At 47.9% G+C, this 12,508-nt stretch overlaps 1 protein-coding gene and 1 pseudogene across 1 annotated transcript in view; one reads left to right on the top strand and one right to left on the bottom strand.

The window, feature by feature from the left end:
- Positions 1-12,508, top strand: part of LOC147096354 (zinc-binding protein A33-like) — a 261,908-nt gene that overhangs the window by 106,154 nt on the left and 143,246 nt on the right. The window lies entirely within an intron of this gene.
- LOC147096356 (uncharacterized) overlaps positions 10,977-12,508 on the bottom strand; it is a 54,909-nt pseudogene continuing 53,377 nt past the window's right edge.

The raw sequence follows: 12,508 nt of genomic DNA, 5'->3' as shown, positions 1-12,508 counted from the left end.
AGTACTGTCAGTTTGGTACAGGACTAGCAGATGCTCTGAGAGATAAGTTCGTGTGTGGACTATTAAAAGAAGGAACTCAAAAGCGACTGCTAGAGGAAAAGGACCTTACGCTAGATAAAGCTGTCACCATTGCAGCATCGCACGAGGCGGCAGCACGAGGCACCGCGGAAATGCAGCTAAGGCCATCGGAACTCAGCACCAATCAAATGGCATTGGGTGCAGTAAAGTGCTATCGTTGCGGAAGGACAACGCACGATCAGAACCAGTGCTGGTTCAAAGATCAAGAATGCAGAAAATGTGGCAGACTCGGTCACATAGCGAAAGTATGCCGGTCAGGAAAGAAGACCAGCAACAAAAAGTCACCACAGAAGAAGTACAAAAAAGTACACAAGGTGACAGAGAACAGTTCGGATGAACAGAAGACGGATTCGGACTCCAGCAGTAAGGAACTGGGTAGTCTAAGAATACATAATGTGGGTAACACAGCAGACCACCAAACTATTTGGGTTACACTCCAGATAGCAGGAGTCCAAGTGAAGATGGAATTGGACACGGGATCGGCATTGACGGTCATGAATAAGCAAGATTACAAAAAGTTATTCTCACACATTCCCCTAAGGGATACGGAGATTGTATTAAAAACATACACGGGGCAAAGAGTGTACCCCATCGGAAAGATAAAAGTAAAGGTGGTCCACAAGGGTAAAGAAAGCAAAGGAATGGACTTGTATGTGTTACCTGAGGGAGGTCCACCACTACTGGGACGGGAATGGATCAGGAGAATAAATATGGACTGGCATTCCTTAAAAGCACTAACTGTAGATTCCGGTAAAAAGGATGATGTCAAACCTAAACGACTGTCCAGAATATTGGACGATGCTAAGGAGGTGTTCCAGCAGGGACTGGGAACACTGAAAGGAATTACGGCAAACATCAAGGTTGAAGAACATGCAAACCCGAAATTTTTCAAAGCCAGACCGGTACCTTATGCGATACGACCTGCTGTGGAAGCTGAGCTGGAAGGGCTAGAACGTTCAGGAGTACTGTCAAAGGTGGACTGGAGCGAATGGGCCATGCCCATTGTTCCCGTCATGAAGCGTTCATTGAGCAACAAGCCGGGGGAACCGGGGAAGGTTCGCATCTGTGGCGATTTCAAGATCACTGTTAATCCGGTTCTTCACACGGTGCAATATCCGCTTCCGCGGATTGAGGATATCTTCGCTTCGTTGTCTGGCGGGAAACACTTCACCAAGATAGACCTGGCGCAGGCGTACTTACAGATGGAAGTTGATGAAGCGTCACGCCAGTATCTCACGATCAACACGCATAAGGGCTTATATCGGTATAATAGACTGGTTTTTGGAGTGGCATCGGCTCCAGCGATTTGGCAAAGGGCCATGGAGCAGGTATTACAGGGAATTCCTGGCACACAATGCTATCTGGATGACATTCTTATTACAGGAGATGATGATGAGGAACACCTTGCTAATTTGGAACAGGTGCTCACCAGATTGAAAGAGTATGGACTTCGAGTTAATTGCCAGAAATGTGAGTTCTTTCAGAAGCGAATCTCGTACTGTGGTCACATCATTGACAAGGAGGGGCTTCACAAGTCACCTGACAAGATCGAAGCTGTTGTGAAGGCTCCCGCTCCGGAAAATGTATCCCAGTTGAGGTCGTTCCTAGGGTTGATTAACTATTACCATAAGTTTCTGCCAAATTTATCCACAGTGCTACACCCGCTGAATGCTCTTTTACAAAAGGGAGTGCCATGGAAGTGGAGCGAGGACTGTAAGCGGGCTTTTCACAAAAGCAAGGCATTGATCACCTCTAAGGAAGTGTTGGCTCACTTTAACCCAACGCTGCCTATTCGTTTAGCTTGTGATGCTTCTCCATATGGTATTGGGGCAGTACTATCACATAAGTTGCCAAATGGCTTAGAAAGACCAGTCGCGTTCGCATCCAGATCATTGACCTCCGCTGAGCGCATCTATGCTCAGATAGATAGGGAGGCTCTCAGCCTCGTGTGGGGAGTAAAAAAATTTAATCATTACCTGCAAGGCCAAAAGTTTACGCTGCTGACAGACCACCAGCCGTTGGTTTCCATTTTTAACCCTAAGAAGGGTGTTTCGGTGATGACAGCGCAGAGGCTCCAGAGATGGTCCCTTTTCTTAGGGGCACATCAATATGAGATCGAATTCAAAGGTACAAAGCAACATGGTAATGCTGATGGGCTGTCGCGCCTGCCACTACCTACAGCGGAAGAGGCACCGACAGTTGACCCTGTTGAGTTATTTCACTCGACCATCATCGAATGTTTGCCAGTCACCAATGCGAGTATTGAGAGAGAGACCAGGAACGACCCGACACTGTCTCGGGTCTACGAATTGACAGTGAAGGGATGGCCAGCACATGGCGAACCACTGTTACCGGCATTCTCAGCCAGACAAGAACAGCTGTCCGTTTGTCAAGGAACATTGATGTATGGAAAAAGGGTGATTATTCCTCCTAAATTAAGGGAGAGAGTTCTAAAGGAACTGCATGAAGGTCATCTGGGGGGAGTCAAGATGAAAAGCCTTGCTAGGGCTTGTGTGGTGGCCAGGTATCGACAAACAAATAGAGGATCTGACTAAGCGCTGCTCAGGGTGCCAAAAAGTTCAAAATGCACCTCCAATTGCACCGCTGCATCCATGGGAATGGCCTTCAACCCCATGGCAGCGTGTACATATCGACTTTGCAGGTCCATTCATGGATTCCATGTTTTTGATAGCGGTAGACGCACATTCTAAATGGCCAGAAGTGATTAAGATGGCGACCACTACCTCGGAAAAGACGATCGCAGTTCTAAGAACCATATTTGCAAGAAATGGATTGCCAGAACAGATATGTTCAGACAACGGACCGCAGTTCGTGTCAGAAGAATTCCAGAAATTCATGAAGAAGAATGGGGTGAAACACTATACATCTGCCCCATATCATCCGGCTACAAATGGGTTGGCCGAGAGATTCGTACAAACGTTCAAAAAGGCGATAAAGGCCATGAGCGAAGACCATATTCCACTACAACACAAGGTGGATAATTTCCTAATGGCATATCGAAACGCCACACATGCAGTGACAAATCAAAGTCCTGCCATGATGTTTTATAACAGGAGGTTGCGGTCCAGGTTGGATTTGTTAAAATCAAATGTGCGTAGGGAAGTCGAAAACAAACAGTTCCAGCATGTAAATAACAAGACCACTCGGAGTTTCGAAATAGGACAACCAGTGTTAGCCCGGGACTATAGGAATGAGAAATGGCAATCTGGAACAATTCGTGCCAGACAAGGACCCCTGATGTACACGGTAGAGATTGGTGAAAACGTAAGACGACGTCATGCTGACCAACTTGTAGAATCGAGAACAAGGGTCGAACCCATGGCTACGGCAGAGACACCAGTGGAAGAAATTATTGAACCTATAGCATCTACCTCAAACGCGAACGTACATGAGGATGTTCAATCCATAAGAGATCAATTAGAGGAGTCACCCCAGCAACCAGAATCAGAGACCCCTGAAAGGCGTTATCCAACTCGGATCAGGAGGCCTCCTCAGAGACTGAAGCTTTGAACAGTTGCATGAAAGTTGTATATATGTTATCCATGTTATGTTTAAATTGGGGTGTACACTGTTAAGCTAAAAAGGGAGGAATTGTGGTGTATGTAACCTGTACCACCTTAAGAGAACTACCTTAAGAAGATGGACTACTTTCTCCTGCTACTGTATGTTGTAGTACCGGTGGTGACCACACCGGTATATAAGCTCTGTGTAGTAATTTGTAAAGCAGTTCAGCCCTGACCTTCAAGTAGTAAAGACCTGTTTAAGTTTTTCTTGTTGTCTGTGTCCAGTTATTTAAAATAAGTATATCTGGAACACACAGACCCAACACCCACCATCAACATCCTGGGGGTCACCATTGACCAGGAACTTAACTAGATCAGCCAAATAAATATTGTGGCTACAAGAGCTAGTCAGACACTGGGTAGTCTGCGTAAGTGACTCACCACCTCCTGACTCCCCAAAGCCTTTTCACTCCCTACAAGGCACAAGTCAGGAGTGCGATGGAATATTCTCCACTTGCCTGGACAGTTGCAGCTCCATCAATACTCACGAAGCTCGACAGAATCCAGGGGAAAGCAGGTCGCTTAATCAGCCACCCATCCACCATCTTAAACATTTACTCCCTCCTCATCCATAGAAACATAGAAGATAGCAGCAGGAGTGGGCCATTTGACCCCTCGAGTCTGCTCTGCCATTAAATGAGATCATGGCTGATCATCCAAATTCAGTACCCTGGCCCTGCTTTCTCCCCATATCCCTTGATCCCTTTAGCCTTAAGAAATATATCTAACTCCTTCTTGAATATATTTAATGAATTGGCCTCAACTGCCTTCTGTGGTAGAGAATTCCACAGGTCCACCACTCTCTGGGTGAAGAAATTCCTCCTCATCTCAGTCCTAAATGGATTACCCCTTATCTTTAGACTGTAACCCCTGGTTCTGGACTCCCCCGCCATCGGGAACATCCTTCCTGCATCTAGTCTGTCTAGCCCTGTTAGAATTTTATAAGTTTCAATGAGATCCCCTCTCATTCTTCTAAACTCCAGCCCAATCGACATCATTCCTGCCATCCCAGGTATCAATCTGGTGAATCTTCGCTGCACTCCCTCCATGGCAAGAACATCCTTCCTCAGGTAAGGCGACCAAAATTGCACACATTACTCAAGGTGTGGTCTCACCAAGGCCCTGTACAACTGCAGCAAGATATCCTTGCTCCTGTACTCAAATCCTTTTGCTATGAAGGACAACGTAGCATTTGCCTTCTTAAGTGCCTGCTGCACCTGCATGCTTACCTTTAGCAACTGGTGCACAAGGACACTCAGGTCTCGTTGCACTTCCCCTTCTCCCAATCTATTGCTGTTCAGATAATAATCTGCCTTCCTGTTTTGCCACCATCGTGGATAGCCTCGCATTTATCCACATTATATTGCATCTGCCATGCATCTGCCCAATCAGCCAACCTGTCAAATCATACTGGAGCTTCTCAGCATCCTCCTCACAGCACACACGCCCACCCAGCTTTGTGTCGTCTGCAAACTTGGAGATATTACATCTAGTTCCCTCGTCTAGATCATTAATATATATTGTGAATAGCTGGGGTCCTAGCACCGATCCCTGCGGTACCCCACTAGTCACTGCCTGCCACTCGGAAAAAGAGCCGTTTATTCCAACTCTTTGCTTGCTGTCTGCCAACCAGTTCTCTATCGAAGTCAGTACCTTACCCCCAATCCCATGTGCTTTAACTTTACACGCTAATCTCTTATCCAGCGCACTGTGGCGTCATGGCACAGAATGTCCTCTGGGCGGGGGACTTCAATGTCCATCACCAAGTGTGGCTCGGTAGTGGCTCGTGTTTATTCTCTCACTGCCGTGAGCCAGTCTGGCTGCTATGTCCTTCAGGACTCAGGCAGCTCGGTCAATCATGGTACTATTGAGTCACTGAGGACACCCCTTCATCGTGTCCTGTGCCCCTACCACCGTGCTAAATGGGTTAGATTAGGAACACATCTAGCAGCTCAAAACTGGGCATCCATGAGGCGCTGGGCCCATCAGCAGCAACAGAATTTTATTCCACCATAATCTGTAACCTCATGGCCCGGCATATCCCTCATTCTACCATTACCATCAAACCAGCCCTGGTTCAATAAGGAGTGTTGAAGAGCATGCCAGGAGCTGCACCAAGTGTATCTGAAAACACAGGACTATATGCATGCTAAATAGCGAAAGCAGCATTTTATAGACAGAGCTAAGCGATCCGCACCCAATGGATCAGATCAAAGCTCTGCAGTCCTGCCACATCCAGTCGTGAATGGTGATGGACAATTAACAACTAACGGGAGGAGGAGGCTCCTTGAACATCCCCATCCTCAATGATGGCAGAGCACAGTACGTGAGTGCAAAAGACAAGGCTGATGCCTTCGCAACCATCTTTAGCCACGAGTGCCAAGTGGATGATGCATTACAGCTCCTGAGGTCCCACCATCACAGAAGCCAGTCTTCAACCAATTCGCTTCACTGACATGATATCAAGAACGGTAGAGCGCACTGGATACAGCAAAGGCTCTGGGACCCGACAACATCCCCGATACAGAGCTGAAGACCTCTGCTCCAGAAATAGCTGCACCTCTAGCCCAGCTGTTCCAGTACTGGCTTCTACCCGACAAAGTGGTAAATTGCCCAGGTATGTCCAGTCCACATAAAGCTGGACTAATCCAACAGCCAGTTACCACCCCATTAACCACCTCTCCATCATCAGCAAAGTGATGGAAGCTGTCATCGACAATGCTATCAAGCGGCACTAACTCACAAATAACCTCCTCACCGATGCCCAGTTTGGTTTCCGCCAGGACCTCTTGGCTCCTGACCTCATTACAACCTTGGTCCAAACATGGACAAAAGAGCTGAATTCCAGAGGCGAGGTGAGAGTGACTGTCCTCGACATCAAGGCAGCATTTGTCCGAGTGTGGCACCAAGGAGCCCTAATAAAACTGAAATCAATGGGGATCAGGGGAAAACTCTCCACTGGATGGTGTCATATCTAGCACAAAGGAAGATGGTTGTGGTTATTGGAGGCCAATCATCTCAGACCCAGGTCATTGCTGCAGCAGTTATTCAGGACAGTGTCCTAGGCCCAACATCTTAGCTGCTTTGTTAATGACCTTCAGAAGTGGGGATGTTCGCTACTGATTGCACAGTGTCAAGTTACATTCGCAATTTATCAGATAATGAGGCAGTCTGTGTCCAGCACGACCTGGGCAACATTCAGGTTGGGGATGATAAGTGGCAAGTAACATTTGTGCCACACAAGTGCCAGACAATGACCATCTCCAACAAGAGAGAGTCTAACCACCACCCCATGACAATCAATGGCATTACCATTGTTGAATTCCCCACCATCAACATCCTGGGGGTCACCATTGACCAGGAACTTAACTAGATCAGCCAAATAAATATTGTGGCTACAAGAGCTAGTCAGACACTGGGTAGTCTGTGTAAGTGACTCACCACCTCCTGACTCCCCAAAGCCTTTTCACTCCCTACAAGGCACAAGTCAGGAGTGCGATGGAATATTCTCCACTTGCCTGGACAGTTGCAGCTCCATCAATACTCACGAAGCTCGACAAAATCCAGGGGAAAGCAGGCCGCTTAATCAGCCACCCATCCACCATCTTAAACATTTACTCCCTCCTCATCCATAGAAATATAGAAGATAGCAGCAGGAGTAGGCCATTCGGCCCCTCGAGTCTGCTCCGCCATTTAATGAGATCATGGCTGATCATCCAAATTCAGTACCCTGGCCCTGCTTTCTCCCCATATCCCTTGATCCCCTTCTCCCAATCTATTGCTGTTCAGATAATAATCTCCCTTCCTGTTTTTGCCATCAAAGTGGATAACCTCGCATTTATCCACATTATATTGCATCTGCCATGCATCTGCCCAATCACCCAACCTGTCAAATCATACTGGAGTTTCTCGGCATCCTCCTCACAGCGCACACGCCCGCCCAGCTTTGTGTCGTCTGCAAACTTGGAGATATTACATCTAGTTCCCTCGTCTAGATCATTAACATATATTGTGAATAGCTGGGGTCCTAGCACCGATCCCTGCGGTAGCCCACTAGTCACTGCCTGACACTCGGAAAAAGAGCCGTTTATTCCAACTCTTTGCCTCCTGTCTGCCAACCAGTTCTCTATCCAAGTCAGTACCTTACCCCCAATCCCATGTGCTTTAACTTTACACGCTAATCTCTTATCCAGCGCACTGTGGCGTCATGGCACAGAATGTCCTCTGGGTGGGGGACTTCAATGTCCATCACCAAGTGTGGCTCGGTAGTGGCTCGTGTTTATTCTCTCACTGCCTGCCGTGAGCCAGTCTGGCTGCTATGTCCTTCAGGACTCAGGCAGCTCGGTCAATCATGGTACTATTGAGTAACTGAGGACACCCCTTTATCGTGTCCTGTGGCCCTACCACCGTGCTAAATGGGATAGATTAAGAACACATCTAGCAGCTCAAAACTGGGCATCCATGAGGCGCTGGGCCCATCAGCAGCAACAGAATTTTATTCCACCATAATCTGTAACCTCATGGCCCGGCATATCCCTCATTCTACCATTACCATCAAACCAGCCCTGGTTGAATAAGGAGTGTTGAAGAGCATGCCAGGAGCTGCACCAGGTGTACCTGAAAATCAGAAACCAACTTGGTGAAGTTACAACACAGGACTATATGCATGCTAAACAGCAGAAGCAGCATGCTATAGACAGAGCTAAGCGATCCCACACCCAATCGATCAGATCAAAGCTCTGCAGTCCTGCCACATCCAGTCGTGAATGGTGATGGACAATTAACAACTAACGGGAGGAGGAGGCTCCTTGAACATCCCCATCCTCAACGATGGTGGAGCACAGCACGTGAGTGCAAAAGACAAGGCTGAAGCCTTCGCAACCATCTTCAGTCACAACTGCCAAGTGGATGATGCATCTCGGCCTGCTCCTGAGGTCCCCACCTTCACTGAAGCCAGTCTTCAGCCAATTCACTTCACTCCACATGATATCAAGAACAGTAGAGCGCACTGGATACAGCAAAGACTGTGGGCCCCGGCAACATCCCAGCTGCAGAGCTGAAGACCTGTGCTCCAGAACTAGCTGCACCTCTAGCCAAGTTGATCCAGTACTGGCATCTACCCGACAACATTACAATTCGTCAGAAAGCGAGGCAATCATGCAGCAAGACCTGGGCCATGTTCAGGTCGGGGATGATATGTGGCAAGTAACATTTGTACCACACAAGTACCAGACAATGATCATCGCCAACAAGAGAGAGTCTAACCAGCTCCTCATGACGTTCAATGGCATTACCATCGTTGAATCCCCCACCATCAAATCCTGGGGTTCACCATTTACCAGACACTTAACTAGACCAGCCACTTAAATACTGTGGCTGCAAGAACTAGGCAGAAGCTGGGTATTTAGCGGCGAGTGTCTCACCTCCTGACTTCCCAAACCTTTCCACCACCTACAAAGCACAAGTCAGGAGTGTGATGGAATACTCTCCATGTCGTTGGATGAGTGCAGCTCCAACAACACTCAAAAACCTCAACACCATCCAGGACAAAGCAGCCTGCTTGATTGGCATCCCATCCACCACCTTAAACATTTACTGCCTCCTCCACCGGCACACTGTGGCTGCAGTGTGTTCAATCTACAAGATGCACTGCAGCAACTCAGCAAGGCTTCCACGACAGCACCTCCCAAACCTGCGGCCTCTATCACCTCAAAGGACAAGGGCAGCAGGTGCATGGGAACACCACCACCTCCAAGTTCCCCTCCAAGTCTCACAGAATTCTGGAACTCCCTACCTAACAGCACTATGGGAGAACCTTCACAACACGGATTGCAGCGGTTCAAGAAGGCGGCTCACCACCACCTTCTCAAGGGTAACTAGGGATGGGCAATAAATGCTGGCCTTGCGAGTGATGCCCACATCCCGAGAATGAATAAATTAGAATTAAAAACGTGTTTTTTATATATTGTGTTTCTTGTTTTTCTTAATTGTAACTTAATTTTGCTTTAACCTTTTCCCGTTCTCGTGTCCTCTTTTTCTATTTACTTTTTTAGCCTCCACAGTCATTCTATTCCTAAGTCCCAGAGATTTGTTCCAACAAATTTGCCTTCGGCCTCAATCACGCTCTGCTTCTACTGGGTCTGGGCCCTCCACCTGGGTTCACAATTACAAAAAATAAACGGCAGAAAAGTCTGTAAACTAAGGGAAGGAATCAAAGGAAGACCAGTCAGGTCAACCCGAGTTTTTGATACAGGAGATGGTAAAGGGATGTTCTGCTGCTGATGGGAGAAAAAGACCCAAGGGCAGTGCTGGTGACATTAGAGCAGATCCTCCTCCCACTCATGAAGTGCCAGAGACTGGATTCTACATCAGTCGCATGAAGCTTTCCATGGCTATGGAAATGTCATCTAAGTACTTCAGAGGGACAGGGCCTTGTGTCCCCAATCTGGCCCAGCATTAACAGGAATGGTGACTAACAGAGCCAGAAGTTACCACTTGTGTCTCCAAAGAGTTATGGGTGAGGTAAAAGAGGAGAAAATGTTCTCTATAAATTTCCCCACTGATTCAGCGTTGGCCAGTGTCTTACATTGGTCAGCTCTGTACCATCAGCCTCTGGAGAGGAAACATAACAATAAACTGAATTTAAACAAATTGGATGTTAGAAACAAATGGCGCGATTCACTGTAAGCCCAGCTAATGGGGCCAACCCACTCCATAATCAGCAGTGGGAAAGTGAAAGTGGGAAATGTTGATACTCCTATTCAGTCCATGGCACAGCACATTCGTGCTTGTGTCCCGGTTATTACAGATTAGCATCTTCCTTCCTTCATTTTTTCCTTCCTTCCTGCAGGATCAAATTTAATCTGTCTATAATTCAGATCTTCCCATTAATCAATAGTTCAGTGCTATTTGTCTTTGTCCTATTTGGTTTCCAATACCTTTGTAACAGGCCTCAATATGTGTTCATCTGGAATTGACTGTTACTCCTCTGGAGCTGGAGGCACTCAGGATTAATTGTGGACACAAACATTTCTGACACATGTATCTGGTATGAATACACCGTGATCTGAGGAACCTCATTTTGTTCAGAATCCAGCTCCTCAAAGCTTTACATTTTCTGATTCTTTCCTTCACCATCTCTTGTGTCGAGTGACTGACTGTCTTTTGCAGCAGAGCTGCCGTTGCCTCCCTCCACAGGGGAACTCCAGCATTTCTCGATCTTTCACAGCACAGCAACAGGTGTGGGCAAGATGGATGTTGATGAGTGTGGCTGCACATGTCCTACCTCTTTGGTGTCACTCTCTTGTCACATGTCTAGTGCTGGAAATGCGCTGTCAGGAAATGCGTGACATCTGAAGGACAGCCCTGGTTTTCAAAGCTGAGCTGAAATTAAAAAATTGAAGAGGTCAAAGGTGGGAAATTCCTTAGGCTTGCCGTCACACACCCGCAATATTCCAACTGCAACCACAAGAAAATGATAAAGTAGGATGTGTGCGGACAGGGGTTCATCTCTAGAGGTTGTTAATGTACCTGCAGAGTTAGTGTCGCACCATCCCAGGGTCAGCTCCTGTGTTTGGGATGTTTTGTGCTCTCGTGCTGATCTCTGTGAGTATGCAGAAAGTATCTGAGTTCAGGCCAGTGCTGGGTATATGAAAGAAATAGTCAATGAAAGTATCAGTCAATCTCAGTTAATGCAGAGTAAAGCTCCCTCTACACTGTCTCATCAAACACTCACAGGGAAGGTACAGCACGGGTTAGATACAGAGTAAAGTTCCTTCTACAGTGTCCCATCAAACACTCCCAGGCCTGGTATAGCACTGGTTAGATACAGAGTAAAGCCTCCCACTTTACATTACCATCTAACACTCCCAGGCCAGGTACAGTACAACTTAGATGAAGTGTAAAGCTCTCTCTAAATTGGTTGATCACACACAGCCAACTCAGATCCAGCATGTTTTAAATTCAGCGTACAGCTCCTCTGACACTACCCAATGAAGCACACCAGCTCAAGTACAGCATGGGATGAACTTAGAATAAAAATCCCTCTACATGTAAGTGTCAGGCAGTCCCAGGTATGATTAGGCACTTTCCAGCCTTCCGTACTCAATATCGAGTTCAACAATTTCAGATCATAACCTCGGCCCCCATTGCATTTTTACTTATATTTTTTATCCACACCTTTGTTTTGGCCACCCCCCTTTTTTTCTCTCCCACATGGCAGCTGTCTCCCATTCTGCCAGCGCATTTCACACCTAATCTAGAGCCGTCTTTTGTCTCCACTAGTCCTATCACCATCTCGTCTCGTTTGGAATACCTCTTTGGGTTGAGGCGCCAAACTGGCGCCAAGTTCGCCTGGGCACTGGTTTTTGCGCAGCGTTCGAAGCTGTAGCGATCATCAGAAATTCAGTTGAAGTGCCCCTCGAGGGAGACGGGGCGAGGCTCGAGGCGCTCCGCGTCCCTCTTAGGGCGCTGAAACTGAATATCGCAGCGCAACGTGCCGCAGCGCCATACGCTGCGACACGGCATGCTGCGGTACTGCAGGCCTTCCTCCCACTGTTAAGGGGGAGGGGCCTGCAACAGCGCGAACCCCGATCGCGAATGCCGGCAAAAGAGCCCGGCACCAAGGAGAAGTGCCGGGCTCTCGGGAAACAGCCGGCAATGCCGCAGGGGGGGGGACCAGGAGGCCGGGGACGGAGGTGCTGGCAGGTGGCCGCCGAAAAAGCAGCCGCCCCGCACCTCCACCTTAACTTGCACCTCTGCCGGCGCAAGAAGGCCCCGTGAACCGGGCGCGGGTAGCGAACAGCGCTACAGCGGCGTTCGCTACCAAATATCGCGTTCGGGGCGCG

The sequence above is a fragment of the Somniosus microcephalus genome, unplaced genomic scaffold, assembly GCF_052327205.1.
Source record: "Somniosus microcephalus isolate GS21.2 unplaced genomic scaffold, FLI_Smic_1.0 unresolved_chr1, whole genome shotgun sequence".
NCBI classification, from domain to species: Eukaryota; Metazoa; Chordata; class Chondrichthyes; order Squaliformes; family Somniosidae; genus Somniosus; species Somniosus microcephalus.
Note: the sequence above shows the minus strand (reverse complement) of the source record. Positions and strands in the feature narration are given on the sequence as shown.